The sequence below is a fragment of the Battus philenor genome, unplaced genomic scaffold, assembly GCF_028537555.1.
Source record: "Battus philenor isolate CCGP_79_NKW_IND1 unplaced genomic scaffold, ilBatPhil1.0.hap1 SCAF_5, whole genome shotgun sequence".
NCBI lineage: Eukaryota > Metazoa > Arthropoda > Insecta > Lepidoptera > Papilionidae > Battus > Battus philenor.
The window spans coordinates 6,739,616-6,763,120 of record NW_027181715.1 but is presented as its reverse complement, the minus strand read 5'-3'; the positions used below and the strand labels follow the sequence as shown (position 1 = coordinate 6,763,120).

Genomic DNA, 23,505 nt, shown 5'->3' with positions numbered 1-23,505 from the left:
TACTGCTTGATATAGGCCTCCCCTATGGATACCCAACAGGACCGATTGAAAGCGACCTTTATGCAGGATCTTCGAAGTCAACGTTTAAAAAGGTCGATTGTCAATCTTATCTATCGCATTCGCTGTTTTTATCGGACCTTGCTCTCTACCCAAAAATCTAAAATTTATTTTTACAAAATTATTGTTTTTTTCGTAATTATTAGTCAGATATGGAAAAAAAGTTATGTAATTGTTGATATACCATAAGGTACCAGCTGTTAGATAGTGTCAAAATAGTACTCTCTGGAGAAAAATGAAGTTAGAACCCGTATTTATTTCTGTGTACTATATTTTTAATATTCAGGATTGATACATTCTTTGTTCTTGTGTTGGTCATCCATCTACATTATTGTTACATTACGTAAATTCAATAAGCTTGCTTCTTTAAATTGGTTCACCGTTTAATGTTTTAATTTAATTTTTATATTTAAGAATAACAAGACTAAGTACTCACAGTTGTTTTCTAGATATAAGGGATAGTCTCTCACATGTTCAGTAGAGTCATTTGTTTTGTTTTTTTCTGAATCTCTTTTATTATAACAATTATGACTTTTCGTACACGTCGACAGCTTCCGTAAAAGAAATTTTATGATACGTAGTATTTTATTGGAGCTATTAAAAAGGGTAATTTCTCAATGTGAGTGGTAAAATAGGTGTTTTCAGAGAAAATTTACGCTAATGAGTGAGAAGGGAGGGTACAGTATTCAAACACTCGTGGCAAACGGTTGTGCTGAGGACCCGAACCTCTTCACGGAGGACCCTTCACGTAAACGCGTAACGCTCTCTGCGCACTACTTACACATATTTTGTAATACTCAAATAAATAATATTTTGTAAATACATTTTAATATTGTCTTATTGAAATATGGCATTTATCTATGTAAATAAAAATAAATCAAATATATTGTAAACTACAACGCAAAAAGGACTTGACCTATTAAGATAATACAAAAAGGTTTGAAAGGAAAGAAAAATCGAAGGAAAAATAGTAAGGCGATAACTTTTTTTCCCGGAACCGTTGTTATATTTGACGTATATAAAAACAAGGCGCGTCAGAACATCTTTAATCAATCACTTTATAAATAAAGTAAGTACGTAAGTGAAGATAAACGTAATGGAAGGCATATTTGTAAATAATCGTTTTTATTATTAACACATACATTATAACAATCAGTAAATATAAGTATCAGTCTACAAAACTTTTTTTTTTCTGTTTGACTGCGACATTGCAGTTATTTTTTACAGTACGCAGGCTGTCAATTGACAATCGAATATCTTAAAAACAATGTATTTTTTCGGATTTGCTTAATACGTAAATAAAGGAATTTTAATGGGATCATATATATAAAAGGTGATGGTTCTAAATTTGAATGAATGTTTATGATTATAAATTTTGAATAAATGTTACCTACTTTCGACGAAAAGCTTATTAATGTTTCGAAGTCCATTTATAAGATACGTGAATCTGTCTTTTGGTTTGTATAACTGTTCTAATTAATAATAAAGTTTGCAAAAAAATAATAATAGTTGTATTAGGACTTCTCTAAGTAGTAATCAAGAATGAGGAGTTCTATAGACGAACGAAAGTAACCATCATTTCCCAGCGGATTGTCAAGTTGAAATAGCAGTGGATAGGTTGCGGTACGCAAGAATAGATGGAGGCTGGGGCGATAAGCTTCTGGAATGGAAACTACGTTAAGTACATTGCATTGCATATGCGTTGTATTTGAAGTGTTTGAAGTTTTGTTGCTATCTGATTTAGGCTTTTGCGGCTGCATCATAGCAAGTATTTACAACCATCCACAAGGTGGACAAGCGACCTTGTAAAGGTCATCTGAAAATACTGGACCGCTTAGTGACTAACTGCGACTAGGGCAATTAGGAATTAATTCTTTGATTATGTCAGGTAATGTGGAAATGTATATCCTCTTTATATATACATTTTTATAAAGATTTCATATATTTTACGTTTTGTCTGTTTGCAAATTGTAGTTGTTAGAAATTGTGTAAATACAATGAGTTTCGTAAAACAACATGGCGTGCAGCGAGGTCTGCAAAAGGACGCCTCGGGCGTTTGTAGAGCGCTCACGTCGCTTGGGACTATAACCTAATTATCGTCGCCGCTACACCACCGCCTCCGAGACATAGTGCTTGGCATTAAATCTCCACATTTTATTCATTTTAGTACTTTAAGTTATGGAGACAAAGGACATTAACATATATTTATAAACACCTACTCGTGCCTCTCTCTGTACCTCAAGTACATAGTTTGTTAAAAGTATTGATAGTTAGTTACATGGTCAATAACTGATAGTAGAAGAATGGATTACCGAAAGGCAAAAACTTTTTTTTGAATTGTATAACATAGTTGTTGCTTTCTATCTTTAGGTGAATGAAATATCGTAAGAAACTAGACTTCTTTAAAACGAAATTATAAAATATTTATGACCTCCAAAAGCGGCCTGTTTTGAGTTGGTGTAACTGTGTACAGTTTATATTTATTTACTTATCTATTAATATTATCATTCAATTAGAATTCTTCGCAGTCACCACTTGTGTACGACATGAGAAGAATACCAGAAGAGCTCAATTTAATAGTAACAATAATCAGATTTAGTCTCAATTTTATAGCATCTAACTTACGGTTACAGGGGTTGAAAATGCGGAATAGTCTAAGAACAGTCCACAACTAACTCATACTGATTTTTGTAGAGAAATTTATTTCCAAGCTTTATCCCAAAAATTATTTACATTGTTATAGAGGATTGTTTTACAAGTGTTTGTTAAATAAAATTCTTAAATTTAGTGTATGATAATTTAGAAACATTTCATGGAATTGTGTTATAATAAAGTATACAGAAGGGTTTAAAGGCATAATTTAATAGTGACGTCAAAAGACCTACCTGTTAGCAATAATAATCTAGTATGTTTAATCTGCTATAAAAAGCAAACATAAACGAAGAAATTCTTTTAACCCACAACAAGCAACTTTACTTTTTTATAACGATTCATTGCGAGTGCACATTTTTATAAAATTTGAAAAGGTTTTTACTAATATTAAATTGATATTAAAACTTACATCGACAATGTAACAGAATTATGAAGTTAAAATTACCATAATTTTTTTACAGTTTTTATCATTTAATGCTACTTGTACATTATAAAATGAAAATAGCAATTAAATATGAAATAATATACATATCTTCCGGTAGAGGTACTGAGAAATACAAAAATATTGATAGAGTGTTACAAGAGTACTTAAAATTAACAAAGATAGTTTCTATTAAATTACAACAATATAGTGTCAGATGGAAAATTAAATTTCCACAATACAGTATAAAAACTTAGATCAATTTAATCAACATATTAAAATACTTTGACATCAAAACAATATGAACACAAAACATGAATTAATGATTTACTTAATCTTCTTCAACTATCACATTTACTGAAGAGATGTGTCTTACTATTGTATATGGCATCATTATTTAAGATGAACGTGAGACCCCTATGAGATGCTTTTGTAAATTAAGAGGGGTGCGTTCATTTTAAATACACTTCTTTAGACATCTTATCTTTCTCATTTTCATCACTCTCGGGAGAGACACGAGACATATATACGTTTTTTATAAATACAACATTTACTAAAAAAGTCTTAATTTTTATATGTTTCTTTACATGTATTTTATCTATTTTCGCTTATTTGTTAAAATTTTAAATGGTAAATGGATAAAGTAGTCCTGCAAAATTTAAATATAACAAAGAGAATATTATTTTCCAACCGATATGCATTACATTGAGTTGTGATTTAAACACGACGGTGCTTCATGTCACACGGTCAGTAAAATAATAAATTTAATTGAAAACAAATTCCGCGCCTGCATAATATACCGCAATTTACACACTGATTTACCGCGTCGATGCGATTTAACACCATTGAATTTTTTTTGAGAGAATGCTTACAATAGAGTTTATATTTTATATTCAAAATTCGTGATGTATAGAAAAAAATCCGCCATTTTGCCAAAACTCGGTTGAAAATAGATAAATTGATTGCGTGATCATGTTGGGTATTAGTTTTATTTCATTTTTTTACATGTCATATTTAGTATTGTTTTCTATTTTAAAATTTTTGGTATTGGAAGACAATACTTTTTAAAATACGATAAAGAGTGGAAGTATTTTCATATAAATTAATAGTTTCATTTTGATTTCAAAAATATGGTTCATGTTAAAAATATATTGATAAATGTATGTCATTCTTTTTTATCATACTGAAATAAATATTGTAAGGAATAATATTTTTATAGACCTGAAAAAACTTTGGGCATCTATATCACCGCGTGTGTGGAGATTTACCGGAAGCGTGGGTTCATATATCAGTCGAGCAGACCGTAAATATTCTGAGCTCGTGCCCGATCACACGTCGTGAATATATCTCTTCTAAGTTTAATAAAGTATGACGGTGGCTCCCTCTCGTGGCAGCTCTGCAAATACGCAAAGTAAACTCAATGCATTATTGAATACCACCTTTGAAGTGCGTCGCCTACTTCCCAGAAACACTTCGAGCATTGATATCTTATTCTTATATCCCTACACATGTTTTTCATGTAATATTAAACATTTTAGATTTTATCTAAAACGATTTAACATAGTCTGCTTAACGTAAAAAATATAAGTAACAACCTAAAGTTAAGGCTTGTATTTTATCTATTAGTTTGTAAAAATTTAATATTATGTACACAAACGTATAGGCACGTGTGTATATATTTAACAATATATATATATATAAGTTAAAACAAAATACTAGAAAAATCTATACAAAATGGTCATTTCTTTGGGGACATTCAGCCTACTAGGTCATTTACCAAAATCTTGAAGAATGTCAACCGTGATCGTATTTTGAGCTTTCAAGATGTGCTGCTCGAGGAAAATGTTCGATCTTAAAACTAATTCCAGGATTTTCTACCATCTGGTCGCTCAGAGTACTAGGGTTTCCGAACAATTAATGATGATTAGAGAAATCGTAGACAGATATTCGATATTTTGTAGTCGAATCAGATGGTCTGGTAAAATCGGTTAGGCACTACATGCTACGCTCCACAATGCCAAACATATATGTGTCACAGCGTAATGAAAACAAACATCACTCTGTTTCCAGAGGGCCACAACCCTAGTCGCATAGTTTTTACAATTTTTTTTCCCAAGTATTTTATTGTAAAACAAAGTTCAAAACCTGTTCACAAATAATCTTAATACGTATGTTTTAAAATATAAAATACTTAAAATATAAATAAAAAAATGTTTACGAATTATCTCCAAAAAAAAATAATAAAACGATTATGATATAATAATCAAGCTGATTTACAATTATTAAGATCACCGAACTCACGTAGCATATCGGTAAAGGACTGAGACATCTTATATAATTCACACTTTGTATATTCATTATAAAAGATCGTCAATGCTCACAAATAAGGTCTAAAAGGGTGGCAGCAACGTCTCTACGTACCATAATACCATATTGAGATTGCCAGCCCGCTACAACTATCAAGCGGAGGCCTAAGCGGAACAGTCGGAATCTATGGGCTGAAACAACGGCGATAGAGCTCACTGTAAAGTAATTTTTTTTCACGTGGCCTCTACATAAGATGAGCAGGCTATTATTTCTCAGTTTAATATTTTTCCTCTAAAATTATAACGTTTCAATTAGTATTACAATTAATAATAGCTATTATTAATAGTATTTGGTTACGGTAATAGGAATATAACACGTACATATACGAATTTGCAACTTTTACACAATTTATTTAGACTCTGATAAACTAAACTTTCATTGACACATAAAACAATAAGTTTAGATTTATCAAATACAAAGAGTCAAGTAATTTATAAATAAAATAATTGCAATTTTTTTCATATAAAATGATACCTTTAATAACACAAAAAATGATACGTAATAAAAACCTACAACTGTAAGTAAATGATTTTACTATTTGATTACCTATAGTGTATATCTATCGAATGAAACACGTGAAGTTAAATTTGGTAGTTAAATTTATTAGTCGTTCATAAATTAGACGGCACGTGGAAACTATTTCAAAAGATTAGTTCGAACTTTCAAGACTTCGAAGGCTTGCTGATTAAAAATCGTATATTTGGTAGTAAAAACTAGTAATTTATTTTAGGATCGCACTTGTTTAGATTCTTTGAATGTTATTCGTTTAAATTCTAAAAAATATGCAGGCGTAAAGGTGTGGTTAAAAACGCAATGATGCAGCTTCTCAATTTTAATGAAAATGAAACAATGGAAATACCGTAATATCTCAAGAAATACAGAAATCAAATTTGTCAACTTCTTGGTTTTCTCCATATTCAACTATGTGAAGATCTGCTTTCAAGATGTGATAATGGAAAAAGATGATGATAATTCTATGGACTACTTAGGACACTCACACGTTATTTTGCTCGAACTCATAATTTAAAAAATGGCCAAGACTTCGAGTATTTCCAAAACACGGTGACCGCAACGCTTGTGGATAAAAGTCCAAGAGGTCGTAGTGCTATCAGATGGATAGACAAATTCCGCTCGTCACTTAACACCAATGTAGCGCTTGCTTCATGCTACGCTTTACACTTTCAAAGGTAGCTACATATGGTGCAGCCTAATAAAAATACAGCTTACTCTGGGAAATCGGTTTTCCAGTAAGTAAGTTCGTGAAAACAAAATGAATGCCCAACAACAATTCATAATCCGCCATGGAATCTGGTTATTCGGCAAAATATAAAAAGGTGCGACGATAAAAAGGTCTTCGTCTCAACTATCGTGCTATTTAATTTTGCCACATAATATTGTTTAATATTGTCCTTGATTTTTAAAAAAGTTTGTTGTACTACGAAATACAGTTTGTTTAGAAATATACCACGTTTGACATTTGATTCTTGTTTACATTTAGTACCTAAACTAATGAAGTAGAGTTTTAATTAGGTAATTGATTATGTATACATACTTTTATCGAAACTATTAAATTTATATTATTTACTATATCAATAAGAACTACCGTATTTACTTAGATATATTATTCTTCACTATAAACTTTTTTAACTGTACCGAATGCCATTAATCTTCACAATTATCTCAGTTTACTTAAACTGTACGGCTCGTTTACAGGACAGTAAACTGTTCATATCCTGTCTGCGTTTATTTTGGTTGTTCGGGATTAGAAGATATAAATTATTTTCTTTCAGTTTGAATTATAGCTTACCGCTTGACGTTGCAATACATTATCTTTTTTAACGGGATGACAATATACTTACGTATTATTTTATTTTTAGTTACAGTACTAAACTCTTCATATAACAATTTCTTTTGTAACTAAGTTTATTTACATGGGCGATGTAAATCTTTGTTACTCTAATTGAATTAATATTAATAACGTTCAAAAACAATTATACACAGCATGATTGGTTATAGATGAAAAAAAATGTTGACAATTTGCTGTCGACACAAAAATTATTGTATACAAAGATCAATGTTTTCAGAAATATTAAATAAAATAATCAATATGTAGTAAAAAAAGCGTTACCAAAACTGATGATTTTGTAGTAAAATTACATATTAAAACTAATTATTTTTTATTATCTATCCCTGTAGATTTTGTACTGCGAGAAGTTATGGATCAGTCGCATTCTTATAGAAATATTTCATATTTCAGAGTGATCACTTTAGTTTGCTGACAAATCAGTTATACAATGACATCCTTTATAATTTACCAAAAAAGTTATTTTATTTAGTAGTAACGCTTGACAATCGTATTTAATCTTATTAAATTTCAATAAGACTTATTGGAGTTTTGGATAATTTTATCTTTCTCTAGGCGTAAATGAAAGCAGGAAATAAGGCGATAATAAAAGTCGAGTTTTCATCGGGTTAAATTTTAATTAAACAAATTGAAACGTGTCGTATCGAAGTGACAATTTTGAAAATGAAACCTAGTATTTTATACAAATCACCGTCCAATTTATCTAGATCCCCCTCGCAGACGTCTGACGGATGACAGGGGCGATAATTAGTGTGATCGCGCTATTCCGAGATCGGCTGTCGCCTGCCCTTCCTTTGAGACGCTCTAAAAATGGCCTAATCAGTCAAACTATGCCTTTTAATATCTTTACTGTGTTTTGTAGAGCTCCGGAAAGTGTGGCGTTAAGTATCACTTTGAAATTAAGGAATAACACAAAAACATATTATCAACATTTTGTTTCAATGTAATAGTAAAAAAACATAATGTGTTTATTGCTGTAAATTCTGACTTAAACACTTTTCATAAACAATCGTAAGCATTTCAGTCTTAGTACGTCAACGGCTGGACATAAGCCTTCTTAATAAATTTTATAAAGGACCAATTGGAAGTGCTACAGCCGTTTTACGCTGCGTTTGTCAGTCCGTGCTCCTAATTACTCTAAAGTCTCACAGATCATTATTTTTAATAACTATTAATAATAATTAGTTAGACATGGAAAATTTATTTAATTGTTGGTAGAAAATAAGGTAACATTTGTTATATAGTGTTGAGCTAATGTTCGTTGGAAACAAACGGAGATATATGTGAATTTTTTCATTACATTATTTTCATGAAATTCAGAATCAGTACATGTACGCTTGTCTATAGTAACTTTTTTATTTTTAGTTCGTTTTTGCAAAGATATATTTATTTGATAATCACAGAGGTGTCAGTTTTTGTTGCTGGGGTTTAAAGTCTTATCTAGTGTAAATATTGGATAAATTAATAGTAATCGTACAATTGTACATTAGAATTAATATATTTTTTATTTTCAAATAATTTTCTTTCTAATATTTTAACTTCATACTCTTGTTACTTAAACTGTAAAATTTTATTTTTTAAATAATTTTATCACGACTACAAAACCTTATATAATTTCTGAACGAGATTGCAAAAAAAAATACAGATGGTTTTAAAAAAATGGTATATAAATTTGTAAATAGTCTATATTGATTTTAGCATTCCGAATTTAAATTGTTTAAAGTTATTGAGCCATCAACGCGTCCGGTCATTGTTCGACAAATCATTAAATTCAAAATGGCACAGCCTTAGCAATCATTATTCGATTACTAATTCGAGTACTCATACGGCCTTGGGTAATGTTACATAATACATGTAATATAGAGAACTAAATTATGAAATGAATTTTTGCATATAATTTTACACAATTATTATTGATGGTTTAATTATTTGTTTATTTACGATTTGACCACGAGCTACGGTAGAGATGGCGTGGGTAGGCCTCTCTATAGATAAACTGAAGAGATAATCCAGGTCTAGGAAAGTCAATGGATGCAGGCAGTGCCAGATCGGTCATTCAGTAGGTGTCTATTGCCTGACGCTTGATGATGGTGATTTGAACACAAATAAAGCAAGAAAAGCAGTGAGTGATTTATTAAATTTTTGGTATCAATTCAATATAATTTAATGTACATGGCTTTTTAAACGTAACAATAACTTTGATAATATGATACTATTAACATAGTTAATAATGAAGTATTACGTGAGCTTTGTAACAAAAATCCAACTAGTTGCATTCTATTAAAAAGATAAACGGTGTATATTTACGTTCAAAGAGCGGCTTACCCTCAAAGGATGCGCGAGGTGAGTCAAGGCTTTACAGGAACACATTACTCGTTTCACACACGATAAAATATGAGACGCAAACACTGTTGTTATCATGCAAAATAAATTGTTCTTGCACGGATACGGAAAAAAGGAACTTTGCCAATACGTTCACTTTAAGTAACTCAATCCCATTTTCAAAGGGACAGTCGCCTCAAATAGATGGCCTGTCGTACTTCAGATGCGAATGCGTGGATCTTCCGTGAGTTATTCAATTTGTAGAGCGTAGATTCACAATTACTAAATGTGGCTCTTTAAATGTCGTTGATAATATAAAAATAATGTACATATATATTAATATTAATTGTACAAAGATATGATGCAATTAAGCATCGATTTTATATTCTTATAATAATTATAATTATATTTATCACAGGATGTCCACTGTTGTATACAGACTTCCCACGTTTATTTCCAATAGAATCGATTGGAAGATCGACAAGGTCGTCTTAGCCATGTGAGAGGACACCACGCTACAGTCTATGTCAAATAGTTATAATAAATAACCAAAATATAAATACAGTTTTTAGATGACGTAAATACTTATTTTAATTATGTGTTACCAACAGTACCGACCATTCTAAGAACACGACTTTTGTTTTGAGTTTTCAACTACGCTTATTTTTAAATCGTGTTACAAAAAAGTCACTTCTAGGAAAAGTATGCAGCATGCATCCATCTGCATCCCCGCGGGACGTGGTCGTGGTTGTGCCGGCGGCTGACAGCGGCAGGGCGGGATCGATCCGCCCCAGTCGCGTGCCGCTCGTCCGCCCGTACGTACCGCCCGCCGCGAAGCCTCCTCGTTTAGGCGGGAACGCGCACGAATTGCGTCCGAAAAATCTAAATACAAAACATATTTCAGCATTAATTTAGTCCACGTTTAATTGACACTTCAGTTGAAAACTATGCAAGTGGCGTTTTGCAAACGTAAACCAATTTGAGTGTACAGTTTAATTGACAGTTGAATTGGTAACGAAGCTTTTGGAATTTCGTGTCTCTTATGTTTTCATGCTGACGTTTTTTTGGCAGAAATTGCTATAAATGTGTTTTTGTTGTTGTATTTTAAATATTATTCATCCATTAACGGTGATTAAAATTTCGTTTTCCCGCAGTTCTAGTGACGAATTAATATAAAAACTATTATTTCAAATTGAATTATTTATTAAAGAGTTAATATTTATGAAATAATATAGGTAAATAATAATTTACAGCGTAAAGTAATTTTATTTTCAGTTTAAGGGAAGTCGCTTGTATTAAATTGTTAAAGTTTATTACAAATACATACCAATCTGTTAATTTATTTTATTTGCACATGTTATCAAATGAAATACGTATATTTAATAATGAAATTATATTATTTTATTTTTATGCACCATGGTCACATTTTATTAATACATAACTTTTGGTTTTATTTTTTTTATCTATTGCACGCTATTTTAGATCGAATAACACGAGTACATAAATAGTACATAGTAGTATAAGTATATATTTTGCGATTTTTAATTAGCGATTCTTAAATAAAATCATAACTGATGACACTTATATATTTTTTTATTTTGTTAAAATTGTGTAATGAAAAAAATTGTATTTAGTTGTGTTTTTTATATAAACAATATAATAAACAATAACAAAAATTTAGAATAATCTGCCAAAATAAGTTGTTTTAATACTAAGGAATCATAAATACTTACACCTTATTCTCATTTTACTTCTAACAATTGCCTGTTATTTGTTTAAGTATATATAAGGTAAAAAAATATAACTACTAAATATGGTTTATAATTTACACGAGGCAGAAAGGTGGTTCATCAGGAACATGTCAGAACCAATTAATTTCATTCTACCCCCTGACTTGCTTTGGGGACATGACGTCTGCAGACCACCTTAATCCTCGACACACGCAACCCGCACCGAATTACTAGTAATTCTATTATTTAATCGTGCTGTGGTTTTCTCTATTAATATTAATTTAGTCTTTAATTAATATTATTTTTGAATGAGATAAGTAAGAATTATAGTTTCACTTATCACTTTTTAAGTAAAAACGTTTAAACTATTTTTGTTAATTAGTATTTTGTATCAAATACCGCTTAAAAATTGTGCAAGGTGTGTGTAAAGGAAACTATATCGCTTAATAGTACGCAAACATTGTGGTTCTGATTTGAGTCGCCATGTTTACTTGGCTAATTAAGCCTATTATTTCGTTGGACATCGATGAACGCAGATGCAGTGTTTCTCAGAGTGTTGTGTAACAAAACTTTATAGCATCTCAGTATTCTAGGCAACCCGTGTAGTTATATATAAGGCGAAATCCTTCTTCATCTAAACGTCTAATAGTAAAAAATAATTATGTAATATCAGAAGTGTCAAGTAGGAAAAATCTTAAACATGAAAACATTATAGAAATAATTGTCAAACACATTTTATATGTATTGTGTAATTAAGGTATAAATTACACAATACATCTCGACTAGATACTTTTGAAAGAAGACTCTTTATAAAATTAACATTTTTAACAGTAGCTTGTTTTTGGGGTTGCTGTTGTTCAAGGATTCAGCCCAAGCGGCAAAACAGTTTCTCTTATTAAACCCAGAGATATTTCAAATTGGTTCGATACCCATCTAATGGCCGTTTATAGAGGCCCCTATAAGATTGTGAGCTTATCAGTTAAGTTATTTAACTGGATACGTATACTTTAACTGGACTTGTTAAGATAAATTTATATTTCCGTACATTGATGTGAAAATAAATGCTCGTAATATATAGGTTTATAAAATCGAAAACTGCAAGTAATTATTCAACGGTTAATTTTTGTAATTAATTTCACATTTTTCTTAAATTTAGTTTACTTTTTGTATTTTCCCATTCAAAAAAAAAATATTCTTGTGAAATAAATTTCTAAGGCAGTCTCAGCTATCAGCATATCTCTTGTCCTATGTATATTATTAGATATATCTGTAACGATAAAGAATAAGTTACTCCTGCAAATTTGTTTCTCTCAAAAAAGTGTGATAGAAAAAATTAAAAGCTCATATTTTAGAATAATCACTTTATTTACTAATTTAAAAAAATAATTTTTCTACTGCGTCCGCAAATTTTTTTATTGGGATGTACAAAATACGCCTTTTTTGATTTTGATTATAAATTGACAGGTACAGATATTTAACTTGCTCCGTGGTTTATTATTATACGATATATTATCATTAACCTTGTAATATTATATTCTTTCTCTTCTCTCTTATGCATTGATAAACATAAAAATATATGCTTAATTGATCGAACTTTTATGCTGCGCAATACATTTAGTTATTTATATCTATTTTTGTTTATTACCGCATTTCTTTTCTATAGAATATTATTGTCTTTTTAGGTATACTTTTACTTTTAGGTATATTTTAGTTATTATTTACGTAGCAACATGTTTTTGAAGTTATTTCGTTAGTTAAAAAAAATAAAAAAATTTATTTGTACTTACAATACGGAAAAATAAATACATAATTTAGCACGAAGTACAATTGTAGCACAAAGAACAAATTATTTACAAGAGTTGTATAATATAGCCATTTAGAAACGGAACCCATCAACGACACTTTAATGAGTCTTCACATGACGGAAACGCTTGAGAAGAATGCCTAATCATGCATACAAGGGCGCGTCATAATATCTCTTGTTTACTTGTTCGTTGAAAATATTGCTTTCATATGACCAATTGCTATTAACGGAATATAAAAACTTGTGATTGTTTTCATAGTTTCAAGATCATTTGAAAACAATCCATGCTGTATTGTAGTAATTAATGTCTCCATGAGCAGTGGTAGGTGGTAGAAGACTGAGACTAGTGAAGTAGGTTTCGGATTCGTTTCCCGGGATACAATCTTACATAATTCATACTTGGTGTCATAATTATATAGGATTGCTTATATAGGATTGCTAACAAACAAGTTTCCAGAGGATGGGCAGCCACATCCTGGTCGTACCATAATATCACACTGCGATTACCAATCCATTTGCCAAGCGTGGTAATGACGATTATGGTATATCTCCCATAGATATCTTTGGTGGAGCATTTACTTTGCATTGGGTGTACATGAGTTCAAACGACGAATGTTTCCATAGTTTTAAATATATATTTTTTTTTTATGTTATGGCACATCTACAAAGTTAACTTTACAGTAAATCCTAACAGTAGTGCTTACGTTAATGACACATTTGTAAAACATCTTCATTTAAATTACGTACAATATAAAATTATCCTAATTCAAACTATAAGCGAAAAAAAAATTAAACAACAACAACAATAAAGGCAAAATATGAAATAAATAAATAATTGTAACTATGTAAAAGACAGGAGTTTTTTTGAAGGACTTGAAAAATAAGATAACTAAGTCAAGCAGTGTGCCAACTGTTAATAGCTTTTTACAATAGTAAGATAAATAATATAAAATAAATTATGAATTAATGTTTCTCATTATGTACATTATACTACAATATTAATCTAAATTGTAAAGTCCAGGAATTCTACAAGACCATATGTACGACGCATATAAAAAAATGTAAAAGTGAGTTGCAGACATTACTAAATCCTACCAAAATTTGAATGAAAAAATGTCCACCAGTCAAAGTAATTAAGTTTTAATACTCTATTATTTAAAAAGAGACACATTAATAATTATCTGTCTAGGTAGACTTTTTAAAGCCTCTAGTTTGTCACAGTCCTGTTCACTTTATTCATTGATTTGATTTTAGAATAACAAACCTCGATAAGATACAATTTTTTTTTTAATTTTGTACACTGCGAGATTGTGTTAATACTGTCAATACTAATATTTTTATGATGCAAAGCAATGTGGTAAACGATATTTTTCTAAGATTTCATATTATCAATGTTTTACAGAGAGATAGTATAATAATTTTCTTCGGGCCATAATGAAAATATGAAAAATTTACATAGCCGAATTGGATGTGTCGTTTTCGAATTTTGTGGTTACCAGGACATTTGGTGATTAACTTTTATTGAAATAAATAATTCTACTAAACATTATATTTAATATTTATTAAATATATCGTAAAATATTGGGTATAAATTAGAAGAATGAACTTTGAAAGAATAAACAATAAATTTTCTGTAATCAGATAAAGTCTAATTATAAATGTATATGTGTTTTACACCTAATGGTCACGTAATTGCTCCTGGACTCGTCCATTCCAAAGGGTAGCCATTTGCATTTTAATCACGTGTTGATTTGAAGTAATGCCCCTACGTGCGCACATAAATTACACTGCACATATGGACGGTCATTCTGAATAATTATAAATGTTTCTCAGCTGTGCCGTGTTGAGTATGAAAATTTATTATCCACATAAAAATTCAATTTCGATACATTACTGACTACATGTAACAATGATTTTTATTATTTTGAATCACAGTAATTTTTAAAACAATTTGAAAATCTCTTATTCTTTTTTTTAATGAAAAAAAATATGTATTAGAACTATCAACTTTTTATAACCCGCTTCCTTATTACGATATATATATATATATATATATATATATATATATATATATATATATATATATATATATATACGATTCACCTTAATGAAACTTAGTAAAAGAATTTCAATAGATTTCTTTGTGGATTCGATACGATCATTTAAAAAAAAAAAACTATTTTTTTCTTTCAGCCGTCAGTAGTTAAACCATATATTAATGTGTATATATTGAATAAAAGTAGTGGCAGGTCTCATATGTAAGATGTGTAATGGATTGACGCCTAGTGGCTTGCAGTGTTGCGCTAAATTTTGCATATAAAAATTAAAGAGCTTCCTCTTTCTCTTTCATTCGATTCGATGCTTTTTGAAAGGAAATTTTATGGCTAATACTTTCAATATATAAACGGTAACATTTTTTCAATAAAATTGTATTTTAAATGAAGGCACAAAATTAGAATATCATAGACACTTTAATTGCTAATGTTAATAAGTCGCTTTAGGACGGAACAATGAATAAATCCTCATTTACGTTTGTAGAGTTAAATACTAAAAACTTTAAGCGCAGATAAATTACTAAACAATTGTTAAGAGCTTCGCTGGACTAACTCCACTACTTTTCTCTGCGATATTTTCAACTGTTCAGATTTTGTAATTAACTCAAGGTAATTATTAAACAGGGAATGGTTTTGTACGTTGTTTTGTTCATTTCCTTTTACTCCGATAGCCAATAAAAACCCGATTGCTTTTAAATAGCAAAAAGAGATTGGAATAGAATGAGTGTTTGAACACGTGAGTAGATAACTTCAATTTTAATATATACAATAGAAGAACTTACATAATATTATTATGTAATTAAATACTTTTTTCTATTAAATTTACATACTTGCTTATATGTTATTTCTGCACCAACTAGGATTGTCTAGTAGAGAATTCCTATACGGTATTAAGTCCGCCATAACACAGGGTGAAAGAAGAGTTATTAAATAATAAATAAGTAACTAAATAAAGTCTCCTGGTGGAACTAAAATAGGTCTTATTATGGTATTTCTAAGTATTGTAAAACGATTACTAGCGATGTAACGAAAATCGATAGTGCTATCTGTGTGTTCACAGAGCACTTTCCGTTCGCTCTCTGAATTGAAACGCCAAGCTCACATAAAAATTAACTTTACTATTGTTAATATGATTTGAATAAAGTTTGAATCTAGAATATTCCCACTACTTCTTTTAGTATTGTTTAAAACAGCAAAACAGCCAAGTGTTATATCTACATAATTCACTCTACGAGACATAATATATATAAGATAATACATTATAGCAATCTATTCTGTTTGCTACATATTTTTTTTATTCGTAATAAGATGAATGGAGAGCTGTAGCATCCACATAAGTGCTACGAGTGCGAAAATAATTTCAATTATGTTTATCCAGCTTACCAACTCATCCGTAATAACTCATGGCAGGAGAACATCGAGCATTAACTTCCGTCTGTTGACGGCTCGTGGAGGGCATTCCCGTCAACCGAGAAACTTATTTCGGATTTATTTGACATGATAACATAATTAATCATTTCCTGCGAATCCAGTGTTTAAATATTCCAAGGTATAATTATCTAAAAATTTGCTTACAAATAAACGTAAGTAAAAACTTTATTCTTGTGAATAGAGACGGAAAATAAAACATTGCAGAATATTTTTTAATGTGACAATAATGAAGAAAAAAAAAACGACTGCGATGAGTTTCATAAATTAACCTTCTTTATTGAAATTTTCTTTATTATCCTATTTATTGTTATAATTCCTTAATTATTTAATTTTCATTGATTGCATAAATCCGAGAAATGAAATTAACTATGAAAATATCATATTTGTTTCTTTAACTAGTTCCAGAATTATTATTTTTTAATTATTCATAAAATAAGTCAACGGTATATGTATAATATTTAATTTAGTTGAAAAGAGGTTCAAATAGCATTCTTATATATCTGTCAACAATCAACACCAACAGTATTGGCAGAATTACTATAATTAAACAACAGATAATAATGTTTATCTGAATTGTTGTGTACGCAAATGTGTTTAATCGTATAACTTCTGAGATAGATTTTAGAGCATACTTTGCTATTTATTAATTCTATATAATCACTAGCTGATCCCGCAAACGTTGTTTTGCAAAAAAAAATTGATATTTTAATTTACAAATAAAAAATAAGGGTTGATCGTAGAGGGGTGAAAATTTATGGTTGTATGTATTCTTGTATGCTGTATTATAAAAAAATAAAAACAAAAAATTTCGTTAAAAAAATAAAAAAAATTTTTAAGTGTGAACAACCTTTATCACTTAGGGATATAGAAAATAGATAGTAGCCGATTCTCAGACCTACTGAATACGCAAATTAAATTTGGTAAAAATCAGTCAAGCCGTTTTAGAGGAGTTCAAGTTCGAACACCGTGACACGAGAATTTTATATATTAGATATATTTTCAATAAAGTGTCGTGTGCCAACAGGATAAATTAAAATAGTGCTTTTAAGTAATAGGTATAGATGACAAAATATACGTGTAAAATGTTGTAAATAAAGCTGATACTTATAAAATAAATAATTTTGTAGAGTTTATAATAACATTATATGTCATCAAATTTATTAATTCTTCTTTTCCTTAATAGTACGTCTATATTTAATAGTTAGAATAACACGTAAAGCGACTTAAGGAAATGTTTACGCGTATTCAAAGCATCAAAGAGATTTCAAACGTTTCCTGTATAACCGAATACAATTAGATAGTTGTAAAAATAAACACGCGGAGAGATTGTCAAGTTCGCGGTGCACATGGGGCGACGGTCTATTTCGGAGACGTAGTTACCGCCAGTTATTCCTATTTATTCTGTTGACATCTACCAACCGTGTTAAGCAGGTTCGTTGAACTACATTGACTGTGAAGGATTACAAGTTGTAGACAGTGCATGGCCCATTAAGCTAGAAATAAGTTAAATAAAGTAATGTCTGTGCGTATTTCGGTCGCAGCTTTATGTCACTTACAATACATTACAATTTTGTGAATAAAATAGGTTTTATTGTGTTTTAATGACGAAAATATTGACTTATTCATTAATAAAGTGTACTACATACTAAATAGTTAATACATTTTTGTACAACTTTCATATTTTACCTTTAACGTAAATAATCTCTTAACATTTTGCGTTTACAGAATAATTTGATTATGTAAATTATTCCACTTTATATTTTTGAAATACAAAATTCAAACATAGAAAAAGAAGAGAAAAAAATCAAGCAGACGGAACAGTACATTTTTGGTATTAATAAATTGAGGTTCAACATGGTTTAAATGTGATACATGCTGTCGTGAACTTTTACCCGTAGCTTCATTCATGCGCATAGTAATATTTACCAATTGTTTATCCTCGTCATACGACTATTAATCTAATGTTAAGCAGTAAAAATTAGTAAAAGTTTTTTCATGGTAGCTGTCGTAGGGTGTTGTCTTTTTTTTCAGGATTCAAAAATTTTATCTTAAAATTATTAAGAGCCTATTATACTAATCGATATTTTATTTCTTTGCAATATATTTTTGTAATAAAATAAAGATGCAATATCGCTATGTTTTTTTATGATGTTTACCTACCTGTCACCAAATTCGGTGCGATACAGTAGACATCCATTTGTGGCAACGTATTGAAAGTAATATGTTCTGGTAAAAGTTCGGAGTTTTCAAAAATTCAAACTTTACAGTGCTTCGACTTTGTTTTTTATAAACATTGCCTGATATCGAATATGATTTGAAATATTCAGATAGATATTGATTAAACGGGGTCAAAATATTCCGTTGAGTTATAAAGAAATAAACAACCCAAACTGTTTATATAAATAAATTATTCGTGTCAATTAATTATATGCCGATACACCTACATTACGTTTCTAATTTTCAAAGTAAATATTTACTCTATATGTTCTCATTCTATATTAACATATAGAATGTTCTGCGGTTGACTGATATAACCTAAAATTTCGTTTGGTTACTTGTTCTATATTTCTACTTTTCTGCCATGAAATTATGGAATTTGTTTTTCAATTGTTTTGTTACCTTCTTTTGCACTTTCTTATTTTTCCTACTATGTACCTTATTACTACGTACAAGTTGGTCACTTATATGTGCAAAAGCTTTAAAGGAATAAATGTATAGCTTATTAGTCCGCCCAAAAGCTTTAAAGATTTCAACCTATTTACAAACATATTGCACAGTGATTACATTGAAACATGTTACACACATACAACAAACTCGGTCGCCTTTTTTATCATTTTCGTGATTATCCTTATTTTACTGCAAGATTAATTCATTTCTAAGTTATATTATCACTTAAAAAACTCCTAGTCTGTAGTAGAAATTTTACTAGTTTATGTTCCATGAATTTTAAATATATTATTCCTTATTTCGCCAGGTCAAGTGTATTAGTTGCCCCGTGTCTGTCATCTCCAATTCGTCATGTCATCGAAATGTAATAATTCCCCCTTTGCTGCGTTCGAATCGGAAAGCTATTTACAAAGGTGCCGGGGACACGAGAGGGGACATCTTCCTACAAAAGAAGGAAAAATATCAACCAGAGATAAACTCAAATAACTACTTTGCTTGTATCTTTAATTTGGTCGTGTTTCAGGAGTAAATGAAATAAAAATAGCTTTCGTTTATCTATATTTTTTCTGTAAAATTTTGATTCGATTTTCCATTTCTGTTTGTTGTATCTAGACAATGTCAAAAGTCTGATATGTACTACCCGTTCTTAACAATAAGTACTTAGTGTGTAATTAAAAATCATACATAACATCATATTTTCTTACAACACTTTGAGACATATACAGTCCATTAGCTGTGGCACCCTCTGAAAAACGACACAATACAGAAACCTATCACCAGGTAACACTGGTAAAAATGATTTGTTATATAATCTAATATAGTTAACTAACTACGAGTATATTAATTTTCTTTAACTGACTAGCTTTGCCAGCGACTAGTTTATTTACTTTTTTTTCGGTTAAGACAATTTTTTAAATAAAAGCTGCCTAACTTACTCCTTATTATATCTGCTACCAGCCAGTACAAGTCCGGTCAAAATTAGTTCAACTACTTCAGAGATTAGCCGGAACGAACAGACGGAGAAAAATTAATAAAAATATAATTTTACTATTCACACCCATTTCATTTATTTTAATAATACAAAAAGACATTCAAGATTTGTTGTATGCATGTATAGGTGATATAACTATTGATCCCACGATGCCTAAACTTGGTGATTGATTATATGTGTAAAAGGTTTTAAGACATTAATATATAGCTTATTTTTCCGTATAAATATTTTAAATAATTACAATCAAATGGTATAAAGTGATGACTATGAAAAAATAATAAGTTACATTAATTATTTTTTTCTATTGGAATGCGATATACTAACTTCAGACTAAGTATACTGTCACGCACGGTAAAAAAATAATATGTAATAGTTTTAATTTTGAAAACGCTATTTCTTCTATCTTATAGGTACGTTATTTTTTTAAACATTATAGATAGTACTACTAAACATTACTTTTACACCTTTTATAATCCGCTGTATAATCATACAAAGGATTTTCGTTAATCCTCAAAGTAAATATATTTTGATGCGGGGCTTATTTATTTAATTAAATATGTTATAGATGTTTTCGTTGTGAGAGTTTGAAACGGAACGATATAATAACGTGCACAGTCAGCTAAGGTCCGTCTAATAGTCGATTGACCGCCTGCACCGATACAGATAATCGGAATCACGAATGGCGACCGAGGGGACCCTAACATAACATAAATTCGATAACATTTACACATCAATACATATGTGCATAAACTTGACCATTTTTTTTATTTTCTTATATCTTTCCTTGTTCTGATTATAAACTTTTTGTGATTCCTAAAATAGTAAATTTTATTTGTCGTTACAGCTGAAACGATTTTGTTGGTTCTTAATAGCAAAATTTTAACAGCAATATGATAATGAACGTTTAAATAGATAAACGTTTTTTGTTTGCAAGTAATACTGCCTTATATATTTACAACAGACCGCTTAGAAGCGGCATGCTTTCAGTGTGTTTCAGTGTTTGTTTGTCCACATCGTGGATGGAAGTCTTCGTTGCGCTGCGCTTCCTGATCTGTGATATCCACTCAAAAAAATTTAGATTATCTGCTTTGCACTCTTTATATTCTTTTCATGGCCATTCGTGACAACGTGTCAGTTTTGTGGTTTATTGTGGTAACTACTTGTTTGTCTATAGATCTCTTTATTGCTAATTCGACTTCGTTTTTTTGGGAACAGTTCGTTGGGCGAATGCAAGCTTGATAATTTGGTCCGAAGTGAGAAATTACGTATCGATTTACAGTCTGTACAAAACAAGGAAAATTTTCTATAAACAAATTAGTTTCATAAACGCCTTTTGTAAGCCTATTTTGATATGTATATAATTCGGTACTTTAAAATTTATGCCAAATGTTCAAAGTCTACCGTTCTCGGTTGCTACTCATCAGAAACACTTTGCCAATTTATTAAAACTTTTAACTATATCCATTGTAAACCTTACTGCAAACCGATAAGATATAAGAACAGCAAGGCAACTTGAATAATATTTTGCACGCATAAAGCTGGGGCGGCAGTGTTTACTCACGCACCACGATCGATCGAGTAAAGCCTCCGCGTGAAAATTTGTAACTCGAAGCAATGCGCCTAAACTTCTGTAAAATAATTTTTCCTCTTAACGCTGAGATATACCGATTTACATATGGTAGAGACAGTTGCATAAATCGTCCAGACGTATATAGATAGTAATTTTTTTTTATACGATGTGAACTTTTCAACAAAATAGTTTCTGTGTACACTTAGTTAACGTCATTTAATTATTATGTCTAATTCACTATTTATTAAGTGAATAGATAGATTGTTCGTGTCTTGTTTTTTTATTATTTAAAATACCCTTTGAAATTATTTTTCTATTATTTCATTGGTTAATGTTTGTATTTTAGCTAATAAAATTATAGTCACGGCTGTTCAAGTCTTCAATAGGCGTACATTAAAAAGTATGCGTATATCATGTTTTGTTGTTGACGTACCTATTTAAAATAAATAAATAGTCTTAGTTTTGCAAATATAATAAAATAAGTAGTTAAATATGGTTTAAACTAAAAATCGTTTATTTAGTTTGATCTTTCATTTTAAACGCACGTGAATTATATATTCCCTTTCTTTTCCTCTTTTATATTTAATCGCAGTTAACTCATAAAATTAATGTACATAATGACTCTTAAAACATTTGCATCTTTTTATTAAAATTCCCATTCGTCACTGGAACTGCGATATCTGAAGTTTATAGTATGCTTTTGGAAATAGAACTAAATATTGAAGTGTCGTAAAAATGAAGATGTTGAAAAGTGAAATAGTTTAAATTTAGCTAAAGTAATGACATGGCAAGAAAATACATGGAGCGTAGATTCTCAAAACCTCATCGAACAACCATTCCGTCGAGCTTTAAAGTTCCTGAACCGTACGAATTTTATAACAAGGCGACGCCGTTCGTGCAGCGAACTTTACTTTTCGTTGCGGATGAAAATTCCGGTCCGAAGGCGACAGGGAGCGGTGCAATTGAAAACTCAATTGATGTACAGGAAGTAGGACCGGAAGAGACTGCTGTATCGAAATCAAGCGATGAGCAAGAAAAATCACCGAAGAAAAGCTCATTTTTCTTCTCCCCATCGAAAAGTTGCAAGATTCATGGGCGAAGCTTCTTTAGGCTTCAGACAAGCCCCAAGAAGTCGAAAACTGAGACGACAGGGGACGCGGTAGCTCGGGCGACGGGGGCTGGGGCATCGGCGGGGAACGGGGGGCTAATCAGCTATGCTCCCGGGTGGTCGCTCAAGGGTGAACACCTCATGAAATGGCAAGCTTCGGGGAAAACTACTATCGAGGTGACGTAACGTTATTTTTATTATGCATTTTATATTTTAAGTATCTTGACATACTTCGCAATATCAAAAGTAAATGACCTGTCACAGTCAGACAGAAAAAAAAGTATTTCAAGTTTATCATTTTTTTAATTAAAAATGTTTTAACAATAAACAAGGAGGACGTACAAATACAAATCTTCTATTTTGTTCATAGCAAGACTTTACCAATATTGATACGATATATTTCATTTATAAACATACTGAAACGTGTTTTTAAGTTCTCTTGAAAAATAAAAGTGTTGTTCGTACCA

At 30.4% G+C, this 23,505-nt stretch overlaps 1 protein-coding gene across 1 annotated transcript in view; it reads left to right on the top strand.

Annotated features, from left to right (window-relative positions):
* The first annotated feature begins 23,198 nt into the window (after positions 1-23,198).
* sick (sickie) overlaps positions 23,199-23,505 on the top strand; it is a 192,650-nt gene continuing 192,343 nt past the window's right edge. Inside the window, exon 1 of the mRNA XM_068772957.1 lies at positions 23,199-23,215. The gene's annotated coding sequence lies outside the window, so the exon portion shown is untranslated. The remainder of the gene's footprint in view (positions 23,216-23,505) is intronic.